Raw genomic sequence first — 7,534 nt, 5'->3', positions numbered from 1 at the left:
GTAAGACTCAGGGAGGTTAAATAACTCATCCAAGAACATCCAGCTAGCAAGTGGCAGAACCAGGTTTAGGACCCAGATCTGTCTGACTCCACAGCTAGACATCTTTATTATTCTGTTATTTTAATGCCTTCTTACAGAGAGGAGGAAACTGAGGCTCAGAGAAGCAAAGGACATTATTTATCATCTCCCAGCTATGTCAGACTTGATGCTAACTAAGCATCGTCTGACTTCATCCCAGGAGCTCTTCATAAATCTACTCCCTTAACAGAGTACTCATAAACTTTTTTTTTTTTTTTTTTTTTTTTAGTACAAACTTAGGGCTCTTTATTCAGGCAGTAAAGTAAGGAACAGCAAAGTGGGAGGGCTACACCATCACCATGGCAACAGAAAGCCTCAAAAACATAGAGTCCCTCGACTTCTGTCGGGTAGACTCTTTCTAGCTGAGGAGAAACACATTTTAACTGGTTGAGAACAAGACCAGGCAGCCTGGCCACACTGTGGAAGGATGGCTGGGTGCGCGGCCTCTGGTCAGTCCTGGAAGTGCTTGGTGAGGGCTTCCAGCAGCTCCTGCTTCTTCAGCCCATATGCCCAGCAAGCCTCTTTCAGCATGGGCACAGTGAACTTGCCCAGTGTGCCCTTGCTGATGTGGGTTTTCAGCTCTTCTTCTGAATACTCCACCTTGGGCCTTTTGCTTCCAGAACCTTCATTATCGTGTTTTCTCTTGGTAACTTTCCCTTCAGGATTGTAATCTTGTGGGTAAACAAGCTCCTTAAATTCATCCACCAGGGAACCCAGTCTTTTATTCATTGCTTCAACCTTGGGCAATGTCAGGTCCACTGCTTGTTCAGGCTCCATCAAATCCAAGGCCAAGACCTCCAGGTTCCTGAAGTGTTGCTGCAGCACGGGGTTCTCAAAACTGTCACTTCTGTATGTGAAGCGGAGCTTCTCAACAATAGCCTTCATCTTGTCCACCTGCTCTGGAGTTGCCATGATCTTTTCAGTAAAGGGCATCTTCCTTTTATCATCAGCAAATGGTAAAAAGACCAGCTGAAAGCCTGGAGGAGTGACCTGAATTTTCTGGTTGTCCAACTCCTCATCCTGTGGCACCAAAGCCACAAAATAAGGGGGGATGTTCCTCTGGGGTGTATATATGCACAATGCTGTGACCTCCTTCTCCAGACACTTGATGAGCAGAGCACTGAACAGGGTTGAGCTCCCAATCACCAGAGACTCCTCTGGGTACACGAAGAGGGAGGGTCTCAGATAATGGTGCTTCTTCAACATTATCACGGGCTTGAAGCCCATGAGCATCAAACCTGGATCATCAAATCATTTTAGCTCTTCTGTTTCCTCTTTCTCCAGTATAATCTGACGACTTCCATAGATCTGTGACCTCTTGGTATCGCTAGGCAGAAGCAAACTGCCTGTACTTGTATTAAATGTCCGGGTCTTAGTTTTCACTGGTTCATTTGTTTCCCGATAGAGCTTTATTAGAGGAGGCTTGAGAGCCTTCTGGACCAGATTATAAATGCCGACAGAGATCACTATATCTTTGTTGAGCTTCAGCTTTAACCTGCTAAGTGCTTGCTTCCTGGTCTCCTTGGCACGAACCTTCCGCAACAGGTCTTCTAGCTTGCTGGATTCCTCAAAGTGAACCCTGAGGTCCTCATCCTCTGCTATGCTGATAATATCTCTGTAGAACAACGATATGTCAAAACCCCCAGGTTTCTTCAGGTGCATCAAGTCAAGGAAGATGCCTGTATCTTGGAGATCACCGGCTTTCGTCCTGGCCCGGCTGGCTTTGGCACTGTCATTGCCGTGGGGGTTGTCTTCATTGGTGAAAAGCATGATCCTCTTATGACTCATCTTGAACTGGACATCACTAAAGAGGTTGGCACAGACCCACAGCACGTCACTGAGTGAGTAGTCAGATCTGTGGCCCATCAGCTCTTGGAAGCGTTTTTGTCCCTGCTGCCCCTTAAACTGGTCAAGCTCTAGAATTCGTTTTGCAGCTGGATTATCCAACTCCTGTAAGACGTAAATATTTTTAAAATTCACTGAATTTTTGTCTTTCTCAGTACCATAGAACACCACTGCCAAGAGATCTCGATCACTGCTTATGATCTTACTGATGTACACGCTTTGGATACACTGGATGCTCATGTCAAAAGGAGTCAACTCATCTTCACTTTGAGATTCAAACATAGCCCTGGAGGCATCAACCAAAAAAATCAAACTATCTCTTCCTGAATATTTGTAGTCTCCACTTGCTTCAAGGTTCTCCTCTTCCTGTTCTTCTGCTTCTTCATCGCCCTCAGTTTTATAATAGGACTCCCACCCTGACATGTTGGCTACTGCTCACTCTGGCGCAGGGAAGCGACCAACTTGGACCCTCATAAACTTTTTGATGTTATTTCTGACTACAAAATGGTCACATCCCTTCTTGCTGACAGCAAAATTAGACTTCAAGTATAGAAATACTACTCTTGTCAATAAAAATCAAGAGGTTGATTTTTTCTCCAGACAGGGAAAACTGGGACAAGTGATTGGGAAGTACGCATTGCACCTGTTATGGCTGCAGCTTTTGCTTTGCTGATTATAACGTTGAGGTGAGTCCTTTTGGTTTTGGTCAGACTTCATGTTATGAATGAGGCCTTGTCTGCTGTGTTCACCCTCTCATCATCATAGGGATATAGTTTTCTTAGGCTACTAGCACCCGCCTATCCCTTCTTTTTTTTTTTTTTTTAACCTGGAGTCTCACTGTGCAGTGGCATGATCTCTACCTCAGCTCACTGCAGGCTCTGCCTCCTGGGTTCAAGCAATTCTCATGCCTCAACCTTCTGAGTAGCTGGGACCACAGGTGCATGCCACCAAGCCCAGCTAATTTTTATAGTTTTAGTAGAGACATGGTTAAACCATGTTGGCCAGCTTGGTCTCGAACTCTTGACCTCAAGTGATCTGCTGGCCTTGGCTTCCCAAAGTTCTGGGATTATAGGCATGAGCCACTATACCTGGCCTATCCCATATTAATTTATCCAGATGGAATAGTTCTTCTGTTTGCTTCACTCTGTACACAGCATGTGTACCACCATGTTTATGTATCCTAAAACCTGAGCAGAAACCTCCATTAAAAATATTAAATATTGCCAGGCGTGGTGGCTCATGCCTGTAAACCCAGCACTATGGGAGGCTGTTCAGGAGATCAAGACCATTCTGGCTAACAGGGTGAAACTCCATTAGCCAGGTGTGGTGGTATGTGCCTGTAGTCCTAGCTACTTGGGAGGCTGAGGCGGGAGAATCGCTTGAACATAGGAGGTGAAGGTTGCAGTGAGTCTGGGAGACAGAGCAGGACTCTGTCTCAAAAAAAAAAAAAAAAGATTAAATATTTCATCCCTCGCTTTTGTCAATACCTTGGTAAACATGAATTCAGTTCAGACCCATGAGTCGGAGAGGAGAGCCAGTCTCCCTACTTCTCCGAGTGATTGTTTCTCTAATGCCAATCATCAGTGTGATAATAATATTTACTTTAAAATTGAGCTCTGATTTTGCGTAACAGTTTTTAGAAATTATATAATTAAGCCTGCAGTCATTACTGATAGTTATTTAATTATTCCCTCCCTCTGAAGCAACTTGTGTCTTTCTTGGAACTTGGAGATAACAAATTAGCATCAAATATATACCTGAGGTTTTGAGAATATGCCTGCTAAGTCCATGAATGAATAACATAGTTTGTTTTTGACAAATATGCCTAGACCTCTTTTCTGCCCTTGGGTTCTCGACATAGGAGGTTGCCTAGAGCCCTCTTTTAAATGTTCTTCCTTTGAAATACAATGGTAGACAACAACTTGTTGTTACGTTCCTATGCACATAGAAGTATTTGGTAAATTGACATATTTCTCAAGTGTGAGATTGTGAGTAAAATGCCCAGTTACACATGATCTGTGGCCACTTGGCATCAGCTGGGATCAGATGTCCTGAGGTGGCCTTGTGGGGGCCTGTGTGCAAGAGTGGGGGAAAGGGTGAGATGGGAGAAGCTGGGAAGCATCTTTCATCTTGTGATCCTAGTGTGTGAGTGATCAAGGAAGAGGTGGAGTAGCCTGAATCATGTGGGTATGGGCTAATCTATGAGTGGAGCAAAAAGCCAAAGAGGGAACCCAAGATTTGATGTAGCACCTCAAAAGCTCAACAGGGCAACGTGTACTTGTGAGGAAATCAGAGGGGGACAAGAGCTCCATCTTTTACGTACAGAAAAAAACAAAAGGGAGGAGAAGTAGATCTTCAACTGAGGAAGAGCTGTGTGCTGAAAAGTCCCCTCTCACCTCCTGCTGCCACAGCACCTCCTTGCCAGCACCTCTGCAAACCCTCTCTGGACATGTTTTCTTTTTGTTTGTTTGTTTAAGAGATGGAGTCTCGCTCTGTCACCCAGGCTGGAGTGCAAAGGCACAATCTTGGCTCACTGCAACCTCCACCTCCCGGGTTCAAGTGATTCTCCTGCCTCAGCCTCCTGAATAGCTGGTACTACAGGTGCATGCCACCATGCCCAGCTAATGTTTGTATTTTTAGTAGAGACAGAATTTCACCCTGTTGGCCAGGATGATCTCGATCTCTTGACCTCATGATCTGCCCGCCTTGGCCTCCCAAAGTGCTGGGATCACAGGCATGAGCCACCATGCCGGGTCTCTCTGGACATGTTTTAAAGTGATATTGAATAAACTGGCATTACTGAGTTGATGTATGATTAATCAAATAGCTTAGCATTAATAAACTTGGTTCTATTCCCTGGGTGCTTACTGAATGAAAGATACTTAGCGTTTGTCTTGCTGGTGTGTTTTGTTTTTGCTTGTATAGTGATTTTGGGTTTTGAGTTATAGGCTCTCCTTTGATGCTGCACATAGTCAGAAATCAACCCTGCTTCTGACTTTATCAGTGAGTCTGTTAAGCTTATCAACTCTACCAATGTGCCTTTTCACTGGGTCCCCATAAAACTCTGCACATCCTCATCATAACCTGAACATATTATTTTAAAGTCATTTGTTTACTTATTTATTTCCTACTCTGGACTGCATTCTTTGAAAGTAGAAATGCTATTACTGTATCCTCTAGTTTCAAGCACAGGGCATGGCAGTAATTACTATTTCATAAATGTTTGTTGACTATAAATTGGATCTAAGTATAAATGAGGAAATCTTAACAATCTAGGAATTTTATTTAGTTTTGAGTGCTCAAAATTTTTCTCATGGCTGGGTGTGGTGGCTCATGCCTGTAATCCCAGCATTTTGGGAGGCTGAGGCAGGCATATCACGGGGTCAGGAGTTTGAGAACAACCTGGCCAACATGGTGAAACCCCATCTCTACAAAAAATATAAAAATTAGCTGGGTGTGGTGGCACATGCCTGTAGTCCCAGCTACTTGGGAGGCTGAGGCAGGAAAATCGCTTGAACCTGGGAGGGGGAAGTTGCAATGAGCTGAGATTATGCCACTGCATACCAGCCTGGGCAACAGAGTGAGACTTCATCTCAAAAAAAAAATTTTTTTTTTCTCATATCAGGAATCTCTCCAGCCCAGGAAGTAACATTAGAAGACATGGATATTTTTATGAGTTTGAACTCAAAGAGACTGAGTCCCATAAAATACATCAACATTTGCAGAAGTACTGCCAACTCTCTCTCTCTCTTAAGACACTGCTATACCTGAAATCTGTAGGAAATTAATACATTCTGAGGGAAATGTGCCCTGAAGTATCCCCTAAAAGTATAGGTTAATGAATGCGAAGGATAACTTCTGCTTTATTCATCTCCCTTGCTGTATCATACAGCTGTATGTTTCTTTTTTTTATTTTTTTTTTGAGACACGGTCTGGCTCTTGCCCAGGCTGGAGTGTAGTGGCCCCATCTTGGTTCAGTATAACCTCCATGTCTTGTGTTCAAGCTATCCTTTCATCTTAGCCTCCCAAGTAGCTGGGACTACAGGTGCTTGCCACCATGGCCAGCTAATTTTTTTATATATATTTTTTGTCGAGATGGGGTTTTGCCATGCTACTTGCTGGTTTCAAACTCCTGAGCTCAAGTGAGCCACCCGCCTTGGGCTCCCAAAGTGCTGTAATTGCAGGCATGAGCCACCATGCCTGGCCTTATATTTCTTGATATATGTATATTTATAATTGTAATGCTCCCTCCCATTATTATGTGAAGAGTGTTATGATGATATATTAGTTTTCTAGGGTTGTCGTAACAAAGTACCATAAATAAGGTGGCTTAAACAACAGAAATTTAGTGTCCTCACATTTCTGGAGGCTAAAACTCAAAATCAAGGTATTGGACGGTTGGTTTCTTCTGAGGACTGTGATGAAAAAAATCTGTCACAGGCCTCCTGTAGATGGTCGTTTCTCTCTGTGATTTTTCACATTGTCTTACTTCTGTGTGTGTGTGTGTGTGTCTTTGAGCCCAAACTTCCCCCTTTTATAAGGATACCAGTAATATTGGATTAGGGCCTTACCCTAGTGACCTCACTTTAACTTGATTACCTCTGTAAAGACCCTGTCACCAAATAAGGTCACATTCTGAATTACTAGGGGTTAGAACTTCAATATGTGAATTTTGAGGAGACAAAATTCAACCCATACTCAGTTTGTCCATAACTTACATACATTAAGGTAGAATCACAAGAGATCCTGTACATGGAAAAAAAGTGCATGAAGTAATAGCAGTTTAGCTGATCTTTTGAGGAAGTAGTGAGTGAGCATTCAGTGAAGGAGTTCCATTGTGTTATATAGAGGCATATGCATGGAAAAAATCTGTGGGGGCAGCACAAGGGGATGGGTGATCCTAGTTATGTGAGGAGGTTTGGCCACCCAGGAACTTTCAGTCCAGTCTTAGGCATATTCCTCACTTTGATTTGGGATTCCACACATCCCTCAATCTCATATCATTTGGTTGATGCTGCATAATTTCCTCAATCCCAAACTTAAGGTGTGAACATGTGGCCACCGCTAAGCCAGTTGTGTTCTCTTTCTCTGAATAACAAGTGAAGTGACTTGTGGACAAAACAGCCATAATGTGTGATGGTCATTTATTCCAGTAGCAGCATCCTGAAAAGAAGGTCAGGTAACTCCAATGGCCTTCAATTCTGCCTTGTTCTGGTTCTCAGTTTAGTTCTCTATCCTGCCTGTAAATTCTGTATACTTTCTGACATCTTCATAACAAAATTCTTACACTTTTTTTTTTTTTTGAGATGGAGTTTAGCTCTTGTCACCCAGGCTGGAGTGCAGGGGCACTTTTTCAGTTCACTGCAGCCTCTGTCTCCCTGGTTCAAGGAATTCTCCTGTCTTAGCCTCCTGAGTAGCTGGGATTACAGGTGCAAGCCACCATGCCCAGATAATTTTTGTATTTTTAGCAGAGATGGGGTTTTGCCATGTTGGCCAGGCTGCTGTGAAACTGCTGACCTTGAGTGATCCACCCACCTCAGCCTCCCAAAGTGCTGGGATTATAGACATGAGCCACTGCGCCCAGCCAACAAAACCCCTTTTGCTTAGCTAG

The 7,534-nt window shown here is 43.6% G+C and overlaps 1 pseudogene across 1 annotated transcript; it reads right to left on the bottom strand.

Annotated features, from left to right (window-relative positions):
* Positions 1-285: 285 nt before the first annotated feature.
* Positions 286-2,392, bottom strand: LOC100414813 (X-ray repair cross-complementing protein 6 pseudogene; annotated as a pseudogene). The gene has a single exon (XR_013532926.1). The product of XR_013532926.1 is annotated as an X-ray repair cross-complementing protein 6 pseudogene (transcript).
* Between the last annotated feature and the right edge of the window lie 5,142 nt (positions 2,393-7,534).

The sequence above is a fragment of the Callithrix jacchus genome, chromosome 1 (genome assembly GCF_049354715.1).
Source record: "Callithrix jacchus isolate 240 chromosome 1, calJac240_pri, whole genome shotgun sequence".
NCBI lineage: Eukaryota > Metazoa > Chordata > Mammalia > Primates > Cebidae > Callithrix > Callithrix jacchus.
The sequence above is the reverse complement of the archived record's forward strand: the minus strand, read 5'-3'. Positions and strand labels throughout refer to the sequence as shown.